This window comes from Globicephala melas, chromosome 14 (assembly GCF_963455315.2).
Source record: "Globicephala melas chromosome 14, mGloMel1.2, whole genome shotgun sequence".
NCBI lineage: Eukaryota > Metazoa > Chordata > Mammalia > Artiodactyla > Delphinidae > Globicephala > Globicephala melas.
Window position 1 is genome coordinate 2,166,658 of NC_083327.1, and position 27,835 is coordinate 2,194,492.

At 36.0% G+C, this 27,835-nt stretch overlaps 1 protein-coding gene and 1 pseudogene across 1 annotated transcript in view; one reads left to right on the forward strand and one right to left on the reverse strand.

Annotated features, from left to right (window-relative positions):
- EYS (eyes shut homolog) overlaps window positions 1-27,835 on the reverse strand; it is a 1,661,361-nt gene that overhangs the window by 1,215,425 nt on the left and 418,101 nt on the right. The window lies entirely within an intron of this gene.
- On the forward strand, window positions 2,518-27,502 carry LOC115850004 (phytanoyl-CoA dioxygenase, peroxisomal pseudogene; annotated as a pseudogene).

Genomic DNA, 27,835 nt, shown 5'->3' on the forward strand with positions numbered 1-27,835 from the left:
TTTCTTTCTTTCTTTTCTTTCTTTCTTTCTTTCTTTCTTTCTTTCTTTCTTTCTTTCTTTCTTTCTTTTTCTTTCTTTCTCTCTCTCTCTCTCTCTCTCTCTCTCTCTCTCTCTCTCTCCCTCTCTCTCTCTCTCTCTCTCTCTCTCTCTCTTTCTTTCTGGCTGTGTTGGGTCTTTGTTGCTGCACGTGGGCTTTCACTAGTTGTGGTGAGCGGGGGCTACTCTTCATTGCGGTGCATGGGTTTCCCATTGCAGTGGCTTCTCTTGTTGCAGAGCATGGGCTCTAGGCGCACGGGCTTCAGTAGTTGTGGAATATGGGTTCAGGGGTTGTGGCTCACAGGCTCTAGAGCACAGGCTCAGTAGCTGTGACACATGGGCTCAGTTGTTCCGCGGCATGTGGGATCTTCCCGGACCAGGGCTCGAACCCATGTCCCATGCATTGGCAGGCGGATTCTTAACCACTGTGCCATGAGGGAAGTCCCCAATATTTTTTCTTTGTATTTAATTTTTGTTAGTTTGATTAGTATTTGGTTTGGCATGTTCCTCTTTGGATTTATCTTGTTTGGGACTCTCTGTGCTTCCTGGACTTGGGTGACTATTTCCTTTCCCATGTTATGGAAGTTTTTAGCTTTAATTTTTTAACTATTTTCTCAGGCCCTTTCTCCTTCTCTTTTTCTTCTGGGACCCCTATAATTCAAATGTTGGAGTGTTTAACGTTGTCCCAGATGTATCTGAGGATGTCTTAATTTCTTTTCATTCTTTTTTCTTTATTCTGTTCCACAGCAGCAATTTCCACCATTCTGTCTTCCAGCTCACTTATCCGTTCTTTGGCCTCGGTTATTATTCTGCTATTGATTAATTCTAGTGTATTTTTCATTTCAGTTATTTTATTGTTTATCTATGTTTGTTTGTCCTTTAGTTCCTCTAGGTCTTTGTTAACTATTTCTTGTATCTTCTCAATCCATGCCTCCATTCCTTTTTTGAGGTCTTGGATCATCTTTACTATCATTACTATGAATTATTTTTCAGGTAGAGTGCCCATCTCCTCTTCATTTAGTTGTTCTTATAGGGTTTTATCTTGCTCTTTCATCTGCAACATTTCTTTGTCATCTCATTTTGTGAAACTTACTGTGTGGTCTCCCTTGCCCAGGCTACAGGACTGTAAATCCTCTTGCTTTTGGCGTCTGCCCCATGATGGGTCAGGTTGGTCCAGAGGCTTGTGCTGTTACCCCTTGATAAGGAGTTGACCTGATGTTGTAGTGACAAGAGCCTGCCCTGGATATTGTGTGGGGCCTCACTTTTGCTCTGTGGTTGTCACTGCCCTGTTGGTGGGGGCAGGGGGTCTGCTTCCTAGCTGTTGGAGTAGAGGTCCCAGATCTATTACTGAGCTTTGTTTCTGATCCTCAGTGTGAGGTAGGTGGGATTGGAGCATTCTCACTGTGAGAGAAGCCACTGACTCTTCCTCCTCTGCAGCTGTTCTCCTGTGAATGTGCTCTGTTGTGTTCCCTTTCACCCATTGTGAGGGCTCACGTAGTACACTGTTGTTGGGACTGCTCTCAGACCCACCTTAACTGTGGGTGTGCTGGCATTTGGCTCTGGTGTCACTCAGATGTTGTTTTCACCAGGCACCAAAGCAGATCCACTGAGGTCAGGTCCTAGGATTGCAGTAGTCATGCACCTGGACCCACTGTGGAACTATGGATGCAGTTTAGGCTTTGGCCTGGCCTGATCCCTGCATGTACATGCCCACAAAGCTGCTAAAGCCCAACCCATCCCTGCTGCAGGGGCACTTGTTGTCCTTACAGATGTTTTGCAGGCACTGAATTTAGGAGCCATCAGTGGAGGAGTAACTCCATGGTTCACGCAGCTGCGAGGAGGGATTTCAGTGCTTCTTCCTTAGTCACATGGCTCCTGGGATTCAGCTGTGGTTTCGGCCCCACCCCTGGGTGGATTTCCTAGTGCAGGGAGCTATCCATGCCCTCTCAGGACAGCAGAGCAGGTCCTGGTACCCACTGATAGATTTCCTAGTTGTGGGGGCTATCCATGCCCTCCCGTGACAGTGGAGCATGTCCTAGTACCCACTGGTGGAATTCCTTGTGGCAGGAGCTCTCTGCACCCTTCCAGGTAAGCAGGGGTGGGTCCTGTGGCTCTTTGACGGATTTCCTAATGGTGGAAACTCTCTGTGCCCTTCAAGGTCAGCAGGGGCAGGTTCTGGGGCTCACTGATGCAATTCCTAGTGGCAGAGCTGTCCATGCCCTTCCAGTTAGTGGGAGTAGGACCTGGTGTCTGCCCACGAGTTTGGAAGAGGCATCCAGTGCCCGCCTCTGGAGCCCAAGATGGTGACAGCAACCCACACCTGCCCCCAGAGCTCCTGTAGGTGGTGTCCTGTTGCCTGGGAGTGCTCACAATGGTAGAATTTCTTATGGTGGTCCCGCCCCTCTCCTTGTGCGCCTCCCAATAATGGTGCTTTGCTTCTCTGGTGGGCCCAGGCTTCTTCCTAGTACACCCTCAGTTGCCATGGGCCGACCTCTTCAGGTTGCTTCTGCAGCTAACCCTGGTTCTCTCCCTGGGACTAAACTTCGGAGTCTGAGCTTCAGCCCCCGACTGCCACCCACACCGACAGTGGGGTGTCTTAGGTTGGGAAGCACAGGGTGGCAGTGCCGACCGTCTGTGCAGGTTACTCTCGGCTTTGCCCTCCACAAACCGGTTGCTGTTCTCCCCTTTTTTAGACTCCGAGACTCACCCTATGTCCGTCTAATTTATCCACTGGTGAGGAGCCTTCACAGGGTACAGGAACCTTTCCTCCTTCACAACTTCCTCCCTGGGGCACAGGCCCTGTCCTGATTTCTTCTTTTTCTATTTTGTTTTGTCCAATCCAGTTACATGGAGGTTTTCTTGTCTTTTCAGATGTCTGAGGTCTTCTGTCAGTGCTCAGTAGCTGTTCTGTATGAATCGTTCCACTTGTAGATGTTTTTTCAATGTTTCAGTGGAAGATGGTGAACTCTGCTTCCTACTCCTCCACCATCTTGCTCCTGCCCTTCTTTATCACTATTATTGAAGATTCTTAATAAAGATACTTTCAAAAATATAGGAAATTAAATATACGTCATTGGGAGTTTAAATATTTTTAAAAGTCCAATTTTCCTTAGTGAGATATTAAATAAGATTTTCAAAAATAATATGTATTTATGTAAATTGTAAATTAATTTTTACTTCCACCATTTAATTCGAAAGCAATTATGATCTTTAACATCCTTCTGATTTCTTTTCCCTAAAAGAAATTAATACTTTTTTATAATGAAATTATTATGCAGTATTCTTTATTCTTTAAAGTATCTCAACATTTTCAATTGATTTCATTAAACTATTAGATATTTTATGGCTTTGTTTTGTTATTAATAAAATGTGTCAATTTTAAAACTCATGTTAACTTATAATAATTATATTTACTTTTATTTCCCTTCCACTGGGATTATTCAAACATGATCATTTTTATTCAACATTTATTGATAAAATATTTTATATTTGGTAAGGTGAATATTGGAAATTTTCTATTACAGTGGCTAGTACTAGCAAACAAATCACCAAAATATACACTTTTGTTCTTGAATGGATGCAAAGAATTATAAAGTTAGCTTTTGTCCCTAAGACGCAAGGGCATGGAACGTTTATACTAATAACGTTAATAACATTTGAGCTCATAAAAATTAATTCTACATAGAACCATTTGTCCTCATATTCAAGAGTAATAAATGAATGTTATTAAATCACATTGTCATAATATTAATAAAGAAAAACACAAGAGAAACAAAAAATATATAGGTTTTTTTAAAATTCCACAAATATTTACTGAATGCGTATGATATGACTGGTATTCTAGGTGTTTGTGATTATTTAGTGAACAAAACAAACAAAATATCTCCACTTGAATATTTGCCTAAAAAATTACTCTAGTGTTCATATAGATACATCATTCTATTGACCATAAAATAACATAAAAATATCTATTGTCTGTAGGTCTTTTTGCATAAAATGTATGTTACAGATCATGTAAGGAAATAAATTGATATATTTTTATAAAATGGCTGATGGCTTAGTATCATTGAATGGCTCAGCATACATTGAAGAGTCATGGGATAATAAAGATCATTCAAACTTTTGATTCTTAATTTTAAATGAGGAAGGTAAAATTAAGGGACAAAACATACCTCAAAAAGGTGAATTATCTAAGTCTAAATTACTCACAACTACCCATGAGTTTCATACACTTTATTAAAGTTTATCACTAACTTTTTCCACATTTATATTATTACCAAGTCTCTTTTGAAGTATTTTGGCAATTGCATTGATTTTATATGCAACTTGACTGCTTGATTTTTAAAAGATTGTTTGAGCAGGAATAATTTTAAGACACACACACACACATATATATTCACACACACACACACATAAATAGAACCATTTCTAGAGTAGAACATATGTTATATATTAGATTTGTATAGATTGTGAAGCAATTTATGGCTTAGCATTTGTTGCTGAAAGTTCTGTCCTCTTTAAAAATCTGGGACTTCATATAGTAATTTGTAGTCTACTGGCTGCTAAAAATTTGTGTGTGTGTGTGTGTGTGTGCACACGTGCACGTGTGTATGTTTTGAAAATAATTCATTTAAAATGCTTTTTTTTAGGAGTTTCCTTTTTTTTTTTTTTAACTAGGTTGAGAAATGGGTACAAACTGCCAAGGAATTTTATTCAATCTGGTCAACAGAAAGTTACTTAATGTTTCCCTTAGGGAAAAGACAGAATTAATGATATCTTATAAAGTAGAATTTATTCTGGGTTTTTGCTTCATTATTTACCTAGAAAAGTATCCAGAAAATGGAAGGGATGATTCATTTTTCCAATATGTTAATAGTTTGATAGATTACTTCTAGCTGTGAGAAACTAGACTCCAAACTTGTTTGTTACTATGTTCTGTCAAAATCCAGCAAACAGAAGAACTATGGGATTTCTCTTAGGCTTTGTCAAGTGTTCAACATACCTGATGTTTTATTTCAGGAATGAAATACAGCATAGTCTCTTTAAACTGCCAAGCCTTGGAACTAACACCATTAATAAGAGTGACTTTTGAATGCAAAGTCAAATATCCATTCCTCTTTATGTGAGGATACAGAGGTCATGCGGTCACTTTGCTAGTGAAGACAAGTACCTATGACAATGTGCACTCCCTTGGGAGATTCCAGGAAGAACTTGCTTCCTTGGCCCCTTCCATCACCTTTAAAGTCAACAGTGTAACTTCGTGCTTCCATCCTTACACGGCCTCCTTCTGTTTTCAAATCTGTTTCTCACTTCCTTTTGGAAGTGTATATGTGATTTCATTCAGGGCCCATCCAAATAATCTAGGATAACCACCTCCTCTCAAGACCATTACTTTAATCACTTATGAAAAGTCCCTGTTACCCTGTTATAAAGTAACTCTCACAGTTCCAGGGATTAAGTCCTGGATCTCTTCAGTCTGCCTACTGTCCATCTGTCTACCCTCTGGCATTCTGTACACAATGCTAGACCTCTGGTGAGCACATCAAAAACAAAACCTGGTTTTCAAATTAAATTCCATTACATTCTACATTTCATTCTATTAATCTATTAAATTATTCTCATTTTTCCTTAGATATTTATTTATAGTCAGCTACCACTACCATACAACAGGGTTATTACGTTTAGCATCAGTTATGGCATTTATTTTCTATTTAATCTATGTCTCAGACCACATTCATTCCTACTTCATAAGACCCAGAGTAACCTTTCTAAAAATCAAACACAATCATTTTACTCAGCTCTGAATAAGACCCTGTTAGCTACTACCACTCATGGGACAAAATCTAAACTCTATGTTTTGGAATAAATTGTCTTTTCTAGTCTGACACCAAAACTCCATTCTCTTTTTTTACCACTGCTCAACTTTCCACCCAGTATACCAGGCACTCCAACTACACTGAGAATTACCACCATTATAAATGTGCACTGTAAAATTAACTAATTCTCTGCTTGGCAAGCTCCTATGCATCCCTCAAGAAGAAGCTAAGCTTCATGAAGATGTTTTTGTTTGTTTCTTTCTTTCTTTCCCTTCTGCAATGCAGGAGCAATGGCTGCTCCATCTTTGGGTCTCTACACTCATTCATATATCTGTTGCATCTCTTGTTGTGTGTTATTAACTTTTTAAAATTATCACTCTATCTCTTCAATGTGAATTTGGGCGTGTGGAAAGTACTGTGCCCAGCTCAGCTCTGCATACCCAGAGTCTAGAGCTTGGCAGGAAGCACAGACTCCCCAAAGGTGATTAGCTGAAGGAACGAGGCCTTAAGAGCAAGTGAGAAAACTACTGCCCATAAAAACAGCCTAATGATGAGCTCTCTCCCTCTCCTCAAGATGCTGCGGTGCTTTCAACTAGATCTCTCCCAGAAATAGTCACTGACTGAACATGAAATTAACTTCTATTTCTGTTTTTTTTTAAATATAGATTTTTACTCCTTATTTCCCACAGAAAAAATTTAAAAATATATAAAACATCTGCTGAAACATACATTTGACTAAGGTTTGCTTGACTGGAATTTTTAAACTACCTACTGATACAGTTGTTATATCAATTTTCCACAGCCTTGCCAACTATTGAGATTTTATATTTTCAAAACTTACTTTTCTTAAAAGAGTATGCTGCTAATGCTTGTTATTATTTCAAAATATAGTTATATGACTTTTTCTGTTCACACATTAAATAAAGGAACATGTTTGCAGATTTCTCTAATTTTAAAACTTCTGTATACTGACTTAAATATAACTCTCTCAATCAATCTGTTTTTTCTTAATTGAAGTATAGTTGATTTACAATGTTGTGTTAGTTTCTGGTGTACAACAAAGTGATTCATATATATATATATGTATATATATGAATATATATACATATATATATTCTTTTTCATATTCTTTTCCATTATGGTTTATTGTAGAATATTGAATATTGTTCCCTGTTCTATGCAGTAGGACCTTGCTGTTTATCCATTTTGTATATAATAGTTTTCATCTGCTAGTCCCAGAAACAGACTCACAGACATAGAGAATTTCTGGTTTTGAATTATCGTTATCAATGAGAGAGAAAGAGGGTGCTTGCTTGCTTTGCACAGAGGCATGAAACAGTATTTTTTCCTAGAAAATAAAGTAAAATAATCACATCAGCTAGGTCACCTAGGCTACTCAATTTAGCTTTTCACATTCTACTTACTAAAGGCTGGATTGCTTGGTTAATGTTTATTTACCTTACTGGTCAGCCCCCGGGGCTGTTGCTGTGGGTGCTGTAATGGACCACCCAGAGTCCCCTTCCTCTCTGAAGCCCTCCTCTAGCCTCTGCTTCCAGGTGATAATCTACAGCTGGGTCCTTCCCTAGGCTTTGTCCTTGCCTGATGAGAGCTGCTTTGGCCAATGTTGTGTCACACCGTCCACCCGCCAAGCCATCCCACATCCAATTACTGGTTTATACAGAGGTACAAGACCAAACCCCTTGGCCTTCATTCGAGACATCTCTGAAGGGCACCCCAGCTTGATTGCTTTCTGTGGGATTGCCTAAGATCTCGGCTACAGCATCACAGCTCAGCTTGTCTTTCTGTCCATTTCTCTTTCCTTTACTCCCTCACAGATATTGCTCCCAGAGGATTTCACAACAAACTCTCTACATGAAAAATCTCATCTCTTAAACAGTTTCCTGTGCAGTCCCATCTAAAAGAGGTAGAGCCAAAGTGGTTTAGCACGTGGACTGAAAAATGGCATTTTGGAGCTGGCTGTGAGTCACCTGGAGAAAAAGGACTGTGGTGGCTGTAGGTGTAGTGTGAATGAACCCAGAACCCAGTGTAGTAGTGCAAGTATTCTGTAAGATGTTACAGAAAAACCTGAAGGAACTTTTTGGACAATCCAATACTATCCCTCCCTTTGTTGGAAGATGACACCAAGATCACTGTCTTGCAAGATAACATGCACCTGCACTCCACTAGGACTTAGCCCCGCCTAGCTGGAGGTGTCAAGATCGCATGACAAGACTTCCAGACCACATCTTCCTTCACATAGAGGTCACTGGCCTAGCCCCACACTTACAGAGGCAGTGAAAAGTATAGACAATTGTACCAACAGTGGATCCTCAAAGGACTAGTGGAGTCTCACCTTGGCACCACTCAGTTTGGGACCCTGTGACTTTAGTAAAGCAGCTATTTGCATAGGAATGCAATATATGTTGACTATGAATGGTAATGTTAAGTATTCCAGATCTTCTGTGTAATTACTTTATAGTCAAAGCCCACTTTCCCAATTCACCTCTAATTTACATGAATCAAAATTAAATGAGTGATTGAGAAGAACTGCAGATTGAAAAATCTGTAGACATTTTAATTACTAAATATTTTTCTTATATCACATATCATTTAAAAACATGATATTATGGGCTTCCCTTGTGGCGCAGTGGTTGAGAGTCCACCTGCTGATGCAAGGGACACGGGTTCGTGCCCCAGTCCAGGAAGATCCCACATGCCGTGGAGCGACTGGGCCCGTGAGCCATGGCTGCTGAGCCTGCGCGTCCGGAGCCTGTGCTCCACAATGGGAGAGGCCACAACAATGAGAGGCCCACGTACCGAAAAAAAAGAAAACAAAAACAAAAAACACATGATATTATGCAATAAATATGGATCAGATTTCACTACTATTTCATGCTGCTATTATATATGTCTATGTATTAGTATATACATATATGTATATATGTATATTATATATGTATATAATAGTATATATTTTATATATAGTATATACTATATGCTGCCATATATACATGTATATATGTTTGTGTACCTATAAATATATATATATATAGTTATAGTTATTTTCATAAGAGGCAAGAGTAGTTAGGTTTGAAAACTCAGTTTTCTTTGACAAAATACACCTGTGGGAAGCTCAGCCTTTCGTAAAGCACGAGTATAGAAGGCATCTTGTTCAGTCAATTAACAGATACTTACTGACACCCTTCCACATTCTAAGCACCAGGCACACAGTAATCAATAAGGGAGAAAGGGTCTCTCAGATCACAATATCATCAGGCTCACAATCTGCTAGGAAGACAATGAGAAGGAGGAAAACACACACACATACACACATATGTACATACATACATGTGCACACACACACACACACACACACACACACACATACACACTGTGTATAAAGTCACCAGAGCCTGTGCCATGAGGAGATATAACAGCTGGTCCCGAGAGTGTTACAGCACATGTTTAACAAAAACAAATAATTTAGCTTGGTGGGTTAGGTGATATTTTTTTAATCACATTTTATGGTAAAGAGTTTTTCTGTGTGTGTGTGTGTGTGTGTGTGTGCGTATGTAAGAGTCCTAAGGGAAGGGCCTGCATACTGCTTACCATTCTACCTTCAATTCAGAGCACAACATTTTGAGCTTTGATTATATTTGAATCAGCGTACAAGCTGATCTTGCAAATAAACCAAAAGCAATTGGTTTTGATGTCAGCAAATGATGTCAGCAATTCATGAAACATTTATCAACTGAAGTCAGTGCTAGCTTCTGCCCTAGGTCTTGAAGACTCAAACTGTATACTAAAGTATGATTGCAGAAACCAAATGATGAATATTTATTTCCCAATATTACCTAAATTGTTTTCATAATATGCACATTGTTTTTCATTTTTTTAATGAGCTTTACTATCATTTCCAGGTGAAAGTGATAAAATGCCCTTTTGTCTAAATATGAATATATAAAATTAAAATATAGGATAGAATAAAATATATTAAAAAATACCTCTTTTCTTCTCAAAACCACATCAAGTTTTATATAACTAAAATGTAGGGAACAAACATACATTGAGAAAAGTATATTAACAGTAGCATGAAAAAGCATTTTACATTTAATTACATCATCAAATTAAATATATGAGCGTTTTAAGTAGTCATAAGAATTCATATGTACATTAACACAATATTTAGGTTTTTAAAAATATTTATGTAGATTAAAAAAAATAGCCTTAAGGAACTGCCAGAGACATTGATTCAGAAATTGTGTAGGCAGCCTAAGCAACAGAAAGAAATCCTGGCTAAGTTAACCAAAGGAAAGAAAACATATGACAAGAGAGAATTTATTTAAAGATTGTTAGGAGGACTTACATAAAGTAAAGGAAAACAAAAGCTCCATAATCTAAAATTCAAGGCAACTCCTATGATCTCAAAAGGTTAACTTTGGTGGCTTGATCTAATCACCTGAGGTACTTGTTAAAAATGACAAGATTCCTGGGCCCCAGCCCAGAAATACCAAATCAAAATACCTGGAGATGACCTCTGAGAATCTGCTTTTCAACACCATTATGAAGGGTACTTATGCTCTTTATTATTTATCATTAGAGTGACTCTGCTCCAATATGCTGTTTTTCTACAAAAGTCAAATATTTCTGGGAGAAAAATCTTCCCCTAACCTGCAAAACAATCTATACACTCTTTTTTTCTTATACATATTACATTCTACTTTAAATTGCTATTATTTATATGAACATAATTTTCTCTCACTTTCCCCATAATTTATAAGTGTATTGAGGTCAGCAATATTATCTTTTTAGTCTATGTATATCTCACAGTACGAAGAATGAAGACTTTTAACATATAAGTCCTTAAAAAAATATTAATTGAATTGAATGAAATTAACTTCCCATATAAGGGTGATAGCTTTGTGGGTAAGAATACTATGTTGAATGGATATTTTGGTGTGTGTGTGGCTCTAAAATTTTTAAAATTAATCATATTTTATATGTAGTAGTGTGTATATGTCAATCCCAATCTCCCAATTTATCCCTCCCCCCACCTTCTCCTCCCCCACCATAACCATAAGTTTGTTTTCTGTACCTGTGACTCTATTTCTGTTTTGTAAATAAGTTTATTTGTACCATTCTTTCCACATATATATATAAAATAGATAACTAATAATGACCTACTGTGTAGCACAGGGAACTCTACTCAACACTCTGTAATAACCTAAATGGGAAAAGAATCTAAAAAAGAGTGGATATATGTATATGTATAACTGATTTATGTTGTACAGCAGAAATTAACATAGCATTGTAAATCTATAATAAAATTTTAAAAAAAAATTAATTCTAAAGGCTCTTAGTCCATTTTATGTAAGAGAAAAAATATATGGCAGGCTAATAGTTAAACTCACTTGAAACCACATTTTCCCAAAGAATAAAAGGCAGAATCAATGATTTTGTCTCTCATATATATTTAGTAAAATATACTAAGTCCCTAAATCTTTTTACTTCTCTGAAAATGGCATTTGAGATTGATTGGGTTGGGAACTGCACACATTTTATTATTATTTATCTGCTTACCCTGTCATCTATCTGAGAATTTCTAAGGCTGATTAAAAAATTTACTGTTTATTGGTTTATTGAATAAGACATAATAATAATAATTTTGTTTCCAACAATGCCCATCTGTATTAGTTTGCATGCAAAAATCAGCTTTCCTTACAAAAGAGTGCATGATTATAAATAATGTTTAATTCAGGACTCAAAGCAACAATTTATCCTCTCTGTGAAATAAGGAGTATTTCCCAAGAGGAAAGACCTCTGGTTATTCCGAAAATGTTTGTGTCTACAACATATGAGATGGAGACATCTCTTAGGATATTTTTTTTGTTTTAAAAAGTTTTTCTTTCTCTATTGCAATTCCAACTTCCCCATATATATCACATTCACATAAATAATTGTCTTTTAAAACTAATAAACCCCTGAAGAAGAACTGACTGTTAACAAATGGTCATTTACTGAAACCATAGCTAAAGTGGATGTTGCATATAAATGAAGGGTTGTTAAGATCAGAGAGGTGACATAGTAAATTTCTGTACCTTTTATAAACTCCTAAAAATCCCTCCTTTTGATTTTCCTACTTCATAAAATTTCCTTCAATTTACTAAGCAAAGCATAATCATTCAGTAATACTTATACTGAAAATAGATTTTATGTTAAAGAAATATAACTTAGAGCCAAATATTGTATTAAAATCTGGAGAATATTTATATGCTATTATAATTTTTATAAATGGTTTGATAAAACTTTTTAAGCTATATTTTAAGTAATAACTATAGATTAATTATTGCATTAAGTTCAAGTAACATTTTTAAATAAACTACTTAAAGTGAAAATCGTATTTGACTATCTTTATACTTATTATTTGCTTTTAAATGCATGCATTATAGTGAAACACGTGCGTTTTAAAATAAAAAGGAAAAGAACTAAGAATACAAATAATTATTGTTGAAAACCAGGTGGCGATGTAAAGAAGCTGTCAGATTAGACATGTTCAGTTATATTTCACAGTTGCTTTTTGGGAAACATTTCTTGTCAGTAGTTTAAAAATCAGTATGTGATGAATATAAAATGCGGTATGCTCAAAGTGGAATGGCTTATAAATTTATAGTATTAGCCTATTTCATCATGCAAAGACCTATTTTTAGCATAACCATCTTGTCAACTAATATTTACTATATGTTATGAGATCCATCTCCATTCATGTAGAGAGAAAAGAGAGGTATGATTCTGTCTCAAATGTGTTTCAATAATTTTATGAAGCAGCCAATGTGAAATTAAAATGAGATGGAAAAAATTTCCCAAAATATGTAAATAAAACTATATTAGCATATTAATTAATATTACAAGTGCTAAAATCGTGGTAAATCTGGCAGGATGACTTAGGAAAGTTAGGTGACTATCTCCTATGGAAAAGAAGAGAAATCACAGCTGCTTTCCTAATGACATCTAATAGTGTAAAACTAATTGGGAAATACATTACACTTAGTACTATTTTTCTTTGTTTTGGGGGGCTAAGAATTTAAAAGGAGAGTTCATAAATACGGGATGTTTCTCAGGCCTTGCCTGGGAAAGATTGAGATGAATCTATCCCATTAGAATTAATCAAAGGTCCTAGGAAAGCACTTACTTTAAAACATATAGAAGTGAGGAGAGCTCACTATGGACAATATTTGGTAGCAAAGAATCCAGGCTTTCCCCACTGTGGTGTCCCAGATGAGAATATTACTCAGAAGCAGGAAAGCAAATTTGAATCAGGACGTACCCAGAGGAAAAAAATCAAGGCCAAACCCACTGTGGTTGGAAGAAGAAGCTCAAAATCCTAGATGACACACAAGCTTGATGGCTGTACTTTTCAAACTTTAGTGAGATTAGAATTTTGTGGAAGGCTTGTTAAGGTTTTTGGGCCTCACTGCAGAGTTATTGATCCAACAGATGTGAGATGAGGCTTGAGAATTTGCATTTCCAAAAACTTCTCTGGTTAAAGAAACACATTTTGTCTTATAGGATCTTAAGACCTTATCATTAAAGAAAAGAATAGAAATAAAAGTAAAAGCAGTGTATCTTCCACAATTGAGGTAGATGCCCTACCAGAAAAACAAACCACCACAACAAAAAACACCACCAAGTTTTGGAGACCTGAAGCAAAGAAAGCTAAGATGTGAAACTAATTATTTAGAACAAGCTTAAAGATGGACATTGGCTTCAGCTGGGAGGTTTTCCAAGTTTCCAGGGGCAACCAGATCAGGGCATGGATCCTGGAAGCATCTGACTATAAGTTAAGAGTGAGGGGAAAAAGCAAAGATCAGTTGTTGACAGGTAGGTCCTGTCAATTATACCAGTGACAGAGTAGAATATGTTAAGGGGGATAAAGAAAATTAAATAACCCATGAGGACCAACGTCAAGGTCAAAAAGTTGAGCAAAATACTTATTGTATATACATATATATATATATATATAATCAAAATGACTCCTTTTGATATGCAATAAAAATATGTTTAAGCAATATAGTTACATGAACAATGAAGGATATTTTCAAAGATATATAGTTACCTAGATTAATTAACAAACATGCATTACAATTTTGAGAATTGTAAGCTGCCATTCTTGGGCCATCGCAAGTTATTTTCCATATAAGATGAAGTCAACACCATTGTGGGCATTCCTTGAGATGTCACTATTTAAGAGCCATGCAGTCCTCGGGGATACCACCAAACACTATGGTCCCAGGTAATCGTATATAATAGAACACATGTCAAGTAAAACAAATGACACATTTTGTTTCCATTGTTTTTGGTTTTGCCAATCAAGAAAAAAAATACAGAAAGGATATCTACCCTGTAAGGGGCAGTAACAGAAAATGTACTACAAGCTTATTCTTTCCCTCCACATAAAATACGGCAATGCTAAATTTTATTATTATTTCCATGTGCTACAGTAATGTCCAATGATTATGGAAAATGATCTTAGTTTAAATGCCACCCTACTCCCTCAAGGCACTAAAAATAGTGCAGAAAAATTTCAGAGGAGCCAAGTTAAAACTAGGTCATAAACAGAATATGTGGCTGTTTCATGAAATAGCCCAGAATGTGTGATAAGGATGATCATATTTTTAAATTAATCTTTAGCCTCAAGATAATTCTCCAGAATGCCACAATAAATATATTCCTTTATATGCTGTATTTTTATGGTACATTATTAATGAAACATGAATTATTAAATGTGTATTTTAATAATTAGTGGCTGAATTCATATCACAGCATGTCTGATGGTAACAAATATAGTTGTTTTTATGCAGCTGCATTAATGCATGTATTTTAATGTGTCCCTATCTCTTACGTTAAAGAGTGATGTAAGTTTATATGTGACATATGCTTTGTTAAGTTTTATGAATTAGACAATATAAGAATATCAAGAGGAAAAGTAGACTCAAGATCATTAGCAATGTCAAATTGAATGGGAGAAAGCATTTTAAAGTTTTATAAAACTAATGACTTCTCAATAGGCCTAAGGCTTTAATAGCTTGGATATAGTTTCTAGTCTTCAATTTCATTAAAATGTACCTGGGAAATGGTCCATTTGAGTGAGTTAAGACAAAAATTTCTTGAGGTTCATGATACCCTTAATTTAGAATGAGAATAGGTCTTGAAGGAGCATAGGGCTTTACAGATAGGTACAGCTCTCACTGTAAAAACAGGAAAACTCAGACCCAGGTAATTTAAGAGATGCCATACTTTGTCCATAGAATCAAATCAAAAAGGTTTGTTAGTGAATCAGTAACTACAGAATTGCCCTAAGGTCACAAAGCCAGTATTTCTGAGCAAATACTCCATATGTACTGAATTTCAGAACACAGATCTTTCTACTGTGCTCAGCTGACTAATTCAGAGCTTAATTTTCCTCCTTTTTTAATTCATCCCTTCAGCACATAACTATTGAGCATCTATTTTAATCCAGGTGATGTAGTAGGCTCTGTAGATCCAAAGATGACTGATTAATGACCCTGGCTCTCAGGAAGCTTGTGTGGGGAAATAGGACAGGTAAGCTCCCTGCATTAGAATGCAGTGTGGCAGAACAAAGAAGAACTAAATGCAAGGAAAAAAAACTTTAGTCAGACTTTGTCAAACTTCTATTCAAAGTCCTTCATTGATTCTCCTCCTCTTTCAGAGTAAAAAATGGAGTCTTTGTGAGAACCTGCTAGGTCTGTGGTCATCTGCCTCCATTCTTTCTTTCTGAATCATCAACTCTCAACCATCCTTTCTCACTCTAGCCACGCTCACCTCCCTTATTTCTTGCCGACCCAAACATGCTCTTCCTTGGAGGATCTGACACCTGCTGTTCCCTTCACCTTGAGCACTCTCCCAAGGTCATCCATATGGCTCACTCCCTCACTCACTTTTTTCAGCTCTTTACTTCAATATCTCCTTTTACTTTTCCTGATCACCTCACAAAAATAGCAATTACTTCCATATTCTACCCATATATTTCCTCATATAGCTCAGGAAACTGTAGCACAGAAAAATGACATAATTAGACCAAAGTTACAGTTTATAGGTGGTTGAGTCACAATTTGAACACAGCAGTCTGGCTTCAGTCCCGAGATCTCAGCTACTTTATTTTACTGCCTCAATAGTAGTGGAATCCAAAGAAATGGAAGAAATATTGCTGACCATTTTTAAAGGGATACTCTCAAGAAGGTTTCCTCTTGGGCTAGAAGAGAGTGATGGGATGTGTCATGGAGTAAAGAGGGCATTATAAGTGACAGATGAAGGAGAGAGCTTGCCCTGCCAAAGCTGTTGTCAGATGGTACCAGCTGCAGTGACTCCAAAGAATTACAACAACAAATAAATCACCTCACTCTAGTAAAAGGTACCTTGTTAAACCAGATAATCATAGATTTTAGGAATATCAGCCACAGTAGTACCTGTAGCAAAAAAAGGGGAGCAGAGAAGACCAAGCCAGCAGCACTATCTCCCCTTTCTCTCTGCAGAGTTTACGTAATTAGTGAGTGTAGTTGAAATGTAAATATAAGGATTTAGGAAGCACAACTCATGTTATACTTTTTCTATCTTTGATTACGTACCACCATATGGTATCTTTTTCATCTTGGTCAGTTCTTAAAATCAAGTATTTTCACAAATTGAAATTAGAAGCTGACTCAGATGACTATGCCAAAATTCAACAATTAAAAATAGGTGATGGCACGTTGAATTACAGTGCACTCATGAGTCAATTATAATAAATTAAAAATAAACAAACATTTCAGATTAATAATAAACAATACAACATTTAAAATTATTTTTATTTACTGTATTAAATTTTTATTGATATTTCGTGTGCATGTTTTTATAATTGTATTAGTGGAATAAGTCATGTAGCATGTAATTTACGAATAATTCATATTTTAGAAAAATGTGAACAAAATATTTTATTTATTTATTAGGGAATCAAAATCAAAGAGGTTTGGAGACTGTTTACAAAAGTTTGACCCAATAGTGCCATGGATATCCATTGTCATTGAATTCAACAACTATGGATATATACAGAAAATTTTAAAATGATTTTGAAGAGTTTTTAAAAACTTAATTTTATTAAATATTAATAACCTAAAGTAGATATCATTATTTAGAGTTAATGGTAGATGTCTTAGAAAATGTATAAACATAATTTATACAAAAATTTTCCAACCATTTCATTGCAATGAATTTATACTTAATAAATTAGAATTTTACAGCAAAACCCCAGATGTAATTATTAATAATGTATAACCTTTAAAATAATGTATAATAAATAACATATAATAATAATTAATGTTAATATAATAATAATAACTAATTAAAATATGTTTGTATGTGATTTACATAGAATTTTTATTTTTCAGCTCTTTGTTAACAAGATCTAAATATATTTAGGAAGTGTTTTTTAAAAAATCCTTGTAATGTTTGTCAGTACCAGAGAAATGGCTGTCAAGCATAGATCTATTAAATAAATAGATATCATATTATGAACTTCATGTCAGTTTTACTTTTCCTTCACATTGATATTCTGGATCCTTTAAAAGATAAATTATTCATACTACACCTCATCTTTTGATATACTTGCAGAGTATAACTACACAGGAATTAGCTCTGAAAGAGGTCATCTATGGGCCAAATGTCAACAGGAATCTTTGCTGCCTACACAGAATAAGGTACACTGTGAAGTAAGAGAGACTTACTTATCTGAACCTGTTTCAGCAGAGTGTACCTTTTCTCTAGTGAAAACATAAAAGAAGATAGATCACTGCATTATGTCAATTAGTCTACTCATTCTTCAGCATGAATATAAGAAATGAGGAAGCATATGAGCTACTTGTGTCAGGATAAGCAGATAGATAATAAATACATACACACTCATTTGAGTCTACTACAACACTAAAGTTCCCACACTATGCACAAAAATTGTGCTCAGAAAAGTACATTAAAAGGATAAGATGAAAAAAATTGCTGGCCACAAAATTTAAATCATTATTTAAAAGATATTGTGATTCTACTATGAAACCTGTTTAAAGATTCCACCCTTTTTTCTTTCCCCTGTAGTTTCATTAATGAGGTTACTGTAAAATGGACATGCTGATTTTCTATCAGGAAAAGAACATTTTCTTTGTTATTGTTTCTAAGTTTTTTATTTATGTAAGGGTAACTTCCATAGCTTGGGTCTTGGTGGAAAAATATCCTGTAGCCCAGTCTTTAAATGGAGAGCTCATAAATCCCTGGAACAGAGGAAGATCAGTTTGGAACAAGCTTTCACTATTTTGTAGGGTTCAGACACCAGCACTGTAGACGTTTGGTGGAGGCCATCAGGTACTAGTAAACTGAGAAAGCACCAAAGGGGAACAGTGTCTAAAGCACGGAGAGGTCACCAACTCCAGGAAGGCTTTCTATGTCACAACTGGCCTGGACTTACCAAATACCCTGGTTATTCAAAAGAAGATGGACATTCTGATTCAAATATGCCATTTTCCTGATATTAAATTTGGAAGGTAATTCAAACATAAACCATTACAGAACAACTACCAGAACCCAACTACAGTCCTCTCAGGACAGATTTAGAACCTAGGCCTCCCCACAAACCACCCTTCTTCTTACTCTTCCAGGGATGGAGAAGAGATGACCCCATTCTGGACTAATTATCCCACTGGATGACTTATCTTCTAAAGGAGTAGATAAGTTATTGAATGATCAATTGAAAACTAAAATATATGAGACAGTATTTTCCATATAGTTTTCTGGAACAGAATTTACTGGTTATGGCTCTTTTAGTAATAAAATTCAAAATAACTTTTTAAAAAAATTGCTGCTTTTTCCTATTTTTCTAAACTGTCTTCAAAAGAATGTGCAATAATTTTGCAATTGGATTTTAATGTTATTAAAGTGTTACTTAGAGAATTTCAAAAGGTAGCTCAGCACTCTGTATAGTAATCAATCTTAGCATACAAGAAAAATAAGACCATGGAATTATTTGAAAACATAAAAAAAAATTAGCTAGTATAAATAATTGTTAGATAAGACATAACTTTAAATTGGAAAATATATAATTTCTTATAAACTTATTTACAATGGATTTATGACATTTTGCACAGTAAAGAAATCTGAACTACCTCTGCATCTTACACTGCAGCCCAGGGTCTCTTTTGCTGGTGGGCTTCTCCCTCTGATGTAATCCAGGTTTTAGTGTCATTCGTCCCTCCAGCCCACCCCCACCAACACCACTCCAATTGTAAGAAAACAAGTTTCTGCTAGCAGAAATGTTTCTTTCCTAGCTTCTGGAAATTTCAAGTTTTCAAGAATTTTTCAGATTCTCTCTCCCTTTAACAAAGAAATGATAAACTATTTGTAAAATTCATGGGATCTATAACTCTTGATCAAGATCAGAAAATGAATATATGTTGGTTCCTCCCTTTACATCACATTTATTAATTTTCTGGTATAGTTTTTGCATTTATGTGACAAGGAGTATCTCCTGTTTTATGACTACACAGATATAGGACAGTCCTTGTATAAACTGTTCCAGTAGGTAGCAGTTAGACTGATGCAATCACAGGTCATCATTGAGAGCAAAAGCAGATGGCCACTAAAGACTGCTTTTGTCAAAAAATCACCAGGAGCCTGTGAAAAGGTCTTAACCCACAGAAATATTATGACTTTGCTTAGGGCTAGAACTTCTCCTCTTCTGTCTGCCTGTTAATTGCATGAACAAGAAGTAACAAATGAGTTTCAGGTCTGACTAATTAAGCCCCTCAGTAAGCACCTCAGGCTCTGGCCCCACTTGTTTGGTTAAGTCACCAGTCTGGAGAAATGGGGAGATGCCCTCCTTATTTAATTCCTGCCTTTTATGATTCTCTGCTCCCCTCCACAATCTAAGCAGTTCTAGAAGAATTTACTTGGAACAATTTTGTCTTCTTTTATCTAAATTAAGTCAAACTTTTTATCTAAGGAGGAATAAAAAAACAAACATTTTTTTTCTACAGGAACATCTCAATAGGCATATATAATGATTGATACATAACTTGCTTTACAATAATATCTGATTGTATTAGGGTTTTACAGACATCTATACATAAATCATAACAACACTGATTATAGTTTGGTTTTGAATTTTGATTTGCATGAGTTATTCATTCGTTTCCCCTTAGAGACAATAATAAGGGCCAAATTATAATTGGACAATTATGTAACAAATTGAAAATGTTTTTCTACATTATATTCCCTTGGATTTTTATAGTCTTAATTTTAATATTGTTTTATATTTGGTTCAAGTTCATTTATTTTTAAAAGTGTTTAGTTTGTCTTAGGATGCCAAAATATACTTAAAAGTCAGACCAAAGAGTTAGTGTATTTGTGGATATATTTATTACAATTCATCACACAAAATTTAAGAAAAAAAATTGAGAGGACACATGAAAGAAATCCATTGATTAGCTAGTTAGATTGGCAAATTTTAAGAAAAAAATTTTCCTCTCTCTGTGTCCACTAGAACACAGTAAAAACAAACTCCCTGGTGGCTTAAGTGCAGTAATTGGTACCACTTCAGAGTGACCAGGGGCTCATATCCTTAGACAATGTTTTCAAAATCTTTGGATTTTTTGATGTTTGATGATCAGTATATTATTCCAATCCTCAGTAATGAAAAAGAAGCCATGGGGCAATTACTTTTCTCTTAGGAATTTTTCTTATTAAATTGAGGGGTTTGTAATTAAAATTAATTTCTTTTGGTAAATTTTGAGTTTATTAAAATATATTTATAGCTGGATTAAAATACAATACCTTAAAACCTTTTCCCATTATAAAACTCATTCACTCTTATGTGTATACAGAACATTTAATAAAGTATCTTAAAAGCCAAATTTTGAGAAATTTTACACTTCAAAATTTAAATTTAACTTATTTAGTAAGAACGCATCTTCAATAAATAGCTCTAGTATTCAAGCTTTAATTTGTATAAATACATTTTTATGTTATCACCTTGGGTAATTTCTGGATTGAAGTCATTCACTTGACATACTCCCAGTCATCTGAAGAATGAAAATTGGACTTCAAAAATCTGTGGCAAGGCAATAAATCCCTGCTTTAAGAAGTGAGGGACAGCAATGTCCTCTGAATTTTTCCTCTTAGACTCCTCTCACCTCATGATACTACCACCAACTCTCACTTGTCTCTCAGTGCCTATTGCTAGACTCCTCCTTAATTTTCCATGCCATTCCAGTAATGCTTTTCATGCTCCATGACCTGGCTGATTCTGATTCAGCCCATCTCTCTCTTACCGAATGTAAAATAGCATACCAATTTCTAAAATGCATTGTATGACAATTACAGGTTATATCTCACTCCAGTCACTATAGCCATTAAATGAGTTTGCCAGCTGCGTATCCCACCAAAGAGGAAAGCTGTCAATTTTTATAAGATTGTGAATGTTTTCCATACTATGTTTCTGGTTCAGAAGTAAATTATTCTGTAGTAACCTGCTTGTAAGCCTAGGAACTGACATTCCTGTGTTCCATTACCTCTCTTACGTCCAGGGCACTTGTACCCAGATGCTGTAAGTTTCTCTTACTGCAACTACTGATGAAATGACTGTATCTTTTCTTACCAATATTCCCTCTACAGCTCTGGTTCTCTGTCAAGCTTTAGCAAGAACAAATGAACAGCAGTTCTCAGTCTGCTCCAGGCTGCTTATAAAATTAAAGGTCCAATTTACATCACATAGGATTTGTATCTGAAGCTCCCATTCAAATCTTGGAAGAAAATCTCAGTTGGGTAGCAAGAGGTTGGCTTCCCACTCTCAAACTCCAAGTACCCTGCAAATATCAAATCATAATTTAGTAGAAACTGTGTACAGTCATCCCTTGGTATCCTCCAGGGATTGGTTCCAGGACTCCTGAGGATATCAAAATCTTTGGTTGCTCAAGTCTCTTATATAAGAGGGTGTAGTATTTTCATATACCCTACACACATCCTTCTGTATATTTTAAATCCTATGTAGATTACTTATAATACCTAATACAATGAAAATGCTAGGTAAATAGTTATAAATACTAAACGCTATGTAAATGGTTGCCATTGGGAGGCAAATTCAAGTTTTGCTTTCTGGAACTTTCTGGAATTTTCCTTTCTGAATATTTTGTCTCTTAACTGGTCAGCCTACTCTTTCCAAACCAATGTCATCTAACAGCCACTCCTTTGATGACTAGGGCCTTTGGACTTGCTTGTCAAAACCAGCTAAGGAGATTACTTTTTCCATAGAAAGTTTCCACTTGAGAGAGAAAAGCAATGAAAAAGCAATGATTAGCATCCTAAGTCTCTACTTTAATCCTAAATTTACTTTTTATTATTCTAGCTCTACATTCTTTTCAGTTCCAGTTAATCTGCAGATAAGAAGCTGGCGCTTTAATTTTAGTCTCTGGCTGCATTACCTGTGAACAGCCCATTCCCTGAAAGGGTCTGTCCTCTGAGTGCTGGCTTCCATTCAGGTGAGCACAGGCTGGATGCTGAGTGCTGCTCGGGCCAGGCAGCCCAGTGACCACCAGAAGCCTGTGTTTATGCACTATGGCTCTGCATGTGAATCTTCTGCGATATACTTTAAAAACACAAAGCCTAACACCTCGTTCCTATTTACTTAATTAGAATCCCCAGGAAGTGAGTCCCAATTAGCAGGTATTTTCAGAAATGGTACAGGTGATTGTGGTGTGTTATGGAGTCTCTGAAATACTGATTTGATCTCAGGATTCTCATCCTTTTTAGTTTTGTGAGTCCTGTGGGCAACTGAACTCAGGCTCTGATATTTACAGAGGCTCAGCGAGGTCTAGAAGAGAAGGAAAATATGGGAGAGGCACAGGATCTGCAGACCATTCTAACTCTGCTTTACATCACAGTGTGACCATGAAAAACCTGGTTTATTTCCAAGAGGCTTGTGTTTTTCTTTGTAAAATACATCTTCTATGATATACCGGTAAACTATAAAAGCAGTCCTAGAAAGGCACACCACAGCACAGAAAATAGTGGGATCTACACTTTCTGACATGCAATTAGGCCTTGATTATATATATATTTTAAGAGTTACAGGATCAGTAATAACACTCTAGACCTATATGTCTGTATATATGTTCATATACTCATTCACACTTACATCTATGTCAATCACATGTGATTCTCTTGAGTTTTTGTTCCAGATTATTTTTAAGTATAGCAGATGGATTTTTCATCTTAGTCTTTTAAGTGTAGCACTTAGATGACAGGAGATCTTCTTTCTCTGAGAGGGCAGAGAAGGCCAGCAACTAAATCAGAGGAACTAACCTGGAAGGCTGTGGCACTAAAATTTAGGTGGAGTTAGCCAGATTAAAGGCTTGATGTCTGAAGAGAGACAGATGTCTGAAGAGAGGCAGGTGGGCGTGTTCTGCTTTGTGTCCATCAGATGCAGAGCATTTCATCAGAAATGTACCAATCTCACATCAAGTCTTAAAGGATTGCCCAAGAATCCCAGCAGCCTGAGATCATGTAGAACAAAAGCTATCAACAGTTGCCAAATCCATAGAATCTTGGGATGAGTACAGACTCTATGAGATTCTTGTGTGTGTGTGTACGTAATATGCTTTATATGTATTTCTTTAAAATTTGTATCAGAGTATAGTTGATTTACAATGTTGTGTTAGTTTCGGGTGTACAGCAAAGTAAATCAATTATACATATATTCACTCGTTTTTTTTAAGATTCTTTTCCCATATAGGTCATTACAGAGTAATGAGTAGAGTTCCCTTTGCTATACAGTAGGTCCTTGTCAGTTATCTTTTCTATACATAGTAGTGTGTATATGTCAATCCCAATCTCCTAATTCATCCCCCCTCTTACATGATATTGCTTATATGTGGAATCTAAACAATTCCACATACAAAAGGGTACAAATGAACTTATTTACAAAACAGGAGTAGAGTCACAGATGTGGAAATCTATGGGATTTTTAGTCTATGAGACATCTAAAATAAGCTAAAGAGATAGAGATAAAGACCTGCCAATTCAATTCATTCATCTATCCTTTATTTTCTCTGTCTCTCCCTCTCTCTCATCCTCTCTCTCTCCCTTCCTCCTTCCTTTCCTCCCTGTCTCTCTCTTTTTCTGCAGCCACAATTAAATCCTCCCACTCCTCCGCAGAATAAAAAAATATGGTTTATATTTGTTAATTGCTTTATACGTGGCAGGCAATGTGTTAAGTATTTTACATTCAGTATCTTATTTTATCTTTATAACAATCCTGCAAAGTAACTGTTATTAATATGTGCATTATTATAATAAGCTGAGTGAGGCTTAGAAAGGATAAGTGACTTGTTTGAGGTGGCACAGCTAGGAAGGGAAGCTGTGGGCCTCAAAGACCTGTCCGCGACGTGCAAGCAACCTTTGGTTGTGAAAGGCATGCTGCACAACCTGACCCATTATAATTGAGAAAATGCAAAGACCTCTCTCTGTTATTCTTAACAAAAGCTTTTCATCAGTTTACATAAAGAAGCTATTTATCTGCTAGCTGTAATTAATCTGTATGTATTATAACCAAGACAAGTTCATATATGAAGTAGTTAACCTGGGCTCCAGAACTTGCTGCTGGAAACCTCTTGCTATCTGTTTAAATCAGGATGGTTGGCAAATGGCTAAAGAACAAAGACATATTCTCTTTTGTGTGTATGCACTGACATGTGTATGCACATTTGCGCACATGCTTGTTTCCACATATACATATCCACTCTATTATTCAAAATTCCTTACACTCTTCACAATTGATAAACTCCTCACAGACAAATGGGGGATTGCGATGACACAGAGTTAGAACACAATGGAGCTCTTCATTGATGGAGATGAAGGATTTACAGTTCTTTGGTCACTGCTCTTGTCAGTTAATAATATACTGTTAAGTCAACCTGTTCTTCTGAAGGAAGATGTGTGTTTTTTCTCTTATTATCTTAAAAACAGTATCTGAACACAACATGAAAGCTTTCTAAAAAACAGTTTTATATAGACTCAACCACTTAAAAATGGCATCCATGTAAATGGTAGAAAGAATATTTTTTAGGAAAAAAAAATAAATTACTGTGTAACTATTCACTAAATTCTCAGAAATAAATTGTGAAGCCCAGAATTGAGTCCTAGTTATAGTGACGTAAATACAACAAACAATAATGTAAAAGTACAATGCTGGTATTGAAATACTTTGACGCTTAACCTGTCTGATAATGCTTTGGAAATAAACCTATTTATTGATGTGTTTTGGCTAATGTTGGCAATGGAAATTGTATTCAACCAATTCTAAATCATTTTTTAAACTGGACTATTTCTAGGAACTGTGAACTGTCCACTTTTACCGGAGACTCTGAAAATGGAAAATTTCTCTCTGATTAGTTACATTGTTAGACAACAGTTATGAAATTCACACTGCTCCACAGATTTCTAAACCTCAAAACTCAACCATCTGTAAAATTCACTTCTCTCTAATGAATCTTGGAATAAGAAAGAAGGAAAAATATGTCTGAGCTTCCAAAGTAGATATCATAAGTCCAAAGTATTAAAGCTCATGTATTTCTTTACTCAGGTGGATCAACAAATCTTTTCTAGGATCCATTTGTTTTTACTTTACATATAATCCTAACAAATTTGGTTATGTGTTTCACTACCATGACAGACTGAAAACAACAGATTAGAGATGAAGAAATGGGGTGCTTCAGACAGACATATTAGCTGATCAAAATTGACAATTGAGGGGAAAACATTGAAAGAATTATACAATCATCAGATGAATGAACTAAAATTCTATATTCCTCTTGGATTATACAAGGAAAACAATTCTATAATCTACCATATTGTAGAAAGGAAAGAAAACTGACACCCATCACATTGAACCACTTTCCTAAATGTAATGTTAAATTATTCTCAATAAATTCTTAGACTAAAATCTGTGTAATGAAAAGTAAAGATCTGGGTAACAAATTTTTTTAGGCAAATCTTATTCTACATAAACAAAAGTAGGCTGTTTGGAATGGACATACCCAAAGGACTTCATTTTGTGTCACCTAATCACTACAGTGCCATTTTTAACCATGAGTTTGGTTGTTAGCTGATGCATCATGATTTAGATTAAACTTTTTTGCTATATATTCATTACTGAAGGCCTTGTAACTAATCAATTTAATCAAAAGACTTAATTGAATTTTGGGATCACATTAAAATCAATTAGCCATTGATTATTTTTTAATGCTCTCAAAATGATTTGAAGCATTATATCCAGCCTTTATGAAAAGTTATAATTTCATTCACAAATTTTCTGATTAGCAAATGTCAATACATAAAGAGCCTGACACTTCACTGTTATTGCAAGTGAGGCGAAAACAATATATTATTATGTGCTTCAGAAAAGAACTGGTATGAAAAAGTTAGATTTATTCCGTTTGTCTTAAAAACAAAAGCACTGAAGCCTCTCTAGCCTCGGGGAGGCGGAGCCGCTCTCAGAGTTAAGTGGGGCCAAGGCCCAGCCACCGGTGTTCCCCCGAAGGCCATGGACAAGGACCACCCCTCCCCTGTCTGCATATCTTGTTGTGATACCTCGGCACCGCCAAGCCGAGGCCATCATAGCCCACCCCACTTCAGGGGCTGTTTTTCCTGCCAGTTTCCATAGTCAACAATTCCAGTATACTCGTGAAAATAAAGTTCTAAGCCTAGAACAGAGAAATTTATGAAGAAAATGGGTTTCTTGTCATTAAAAATTTGGTGACTGATGCTGATATTCAACACTTGAGGGATGAGTTTGACAGAATCTGCAAAAAGGTGAAACCACTGGGATTGATGGTGATGAAAGATGAGACCATTGCAAAATCACAATATATGCCAAGTGAGAAAGTGACTACCAAGGTCCAAGATTTCCAAGAAGATAAGGAACTCTTCAGGTATTGCACCCTCCCTGAAATTCTGAAATATGTGGAGTGCTTCACTGGACCCAATGTTATGGCCATGTATGAAATGCTGATAAACAAACCTCCAGACTCAGGCAGAAGACATCCCGTCCGTCACCTTTTGCACAAGGATCTGCATTATTTCCCCTAAGACCCAGCAATAGCATCTTTTGTGCCTGGAAGGCCATGGAGAACATTGACCGGAGCAATGGCTGCCTGGTTGTGCTCCCAGGGACACACAAAGGTCCCTTGAAACCACACGATTATTCCCACTGAGAGGGAGCGTTTAACATCATATTCCACGGGGTCCAAGACTATGACAGAAATAATACCCGGATGCACATCATGAAGGAGAAGAGAGACACCATTTTCTTTCATCCTTTGCTTGTCCATGAATCTGGTTCGGAACAAAAGTCAAGGATTCCAGAAGGCAATTTCCCACCATTTCGCGGATGCCAACCACCACTACATCAATGTTAATGGCACCAATCAAGAAAACATTGGAAAGGAAGTCTTAGGGTTAGTCAGTAAATCTATGGAGTGAAAGACGTCAGCCTGAAGGATGTTTGGGAATTTCGAGCGCACATCGTGATAGGAGAATCAACCTTTGAAATAGCCCTTTGCTAGAACTCTTTTAAAGAAAACCAAGATAGGATAAGGTGTCGGAGAAAAATGTTTTCTCAATGAGATGAGATAATCTTCTCTATTCACTTGTTAATAAAATCAAAGTGCACGGATCCAGTATTTAATTGCATAGGGGTAATTTTGCAGTAAGGTGGGGTGGCTTTAATGGATATAAAAACAGTTAAAGTGAAATATTACTGTTTTAAGGAAAACTTGGAGTTGGAACTAATAAAAGTGATGTATAATTGAAAACAAAACAAACAAACAAAACACCCCAAAAGACAAAAGCACTGAAACAGATGGAATAATCCAAAAGAGAAATCATACATTAAATGT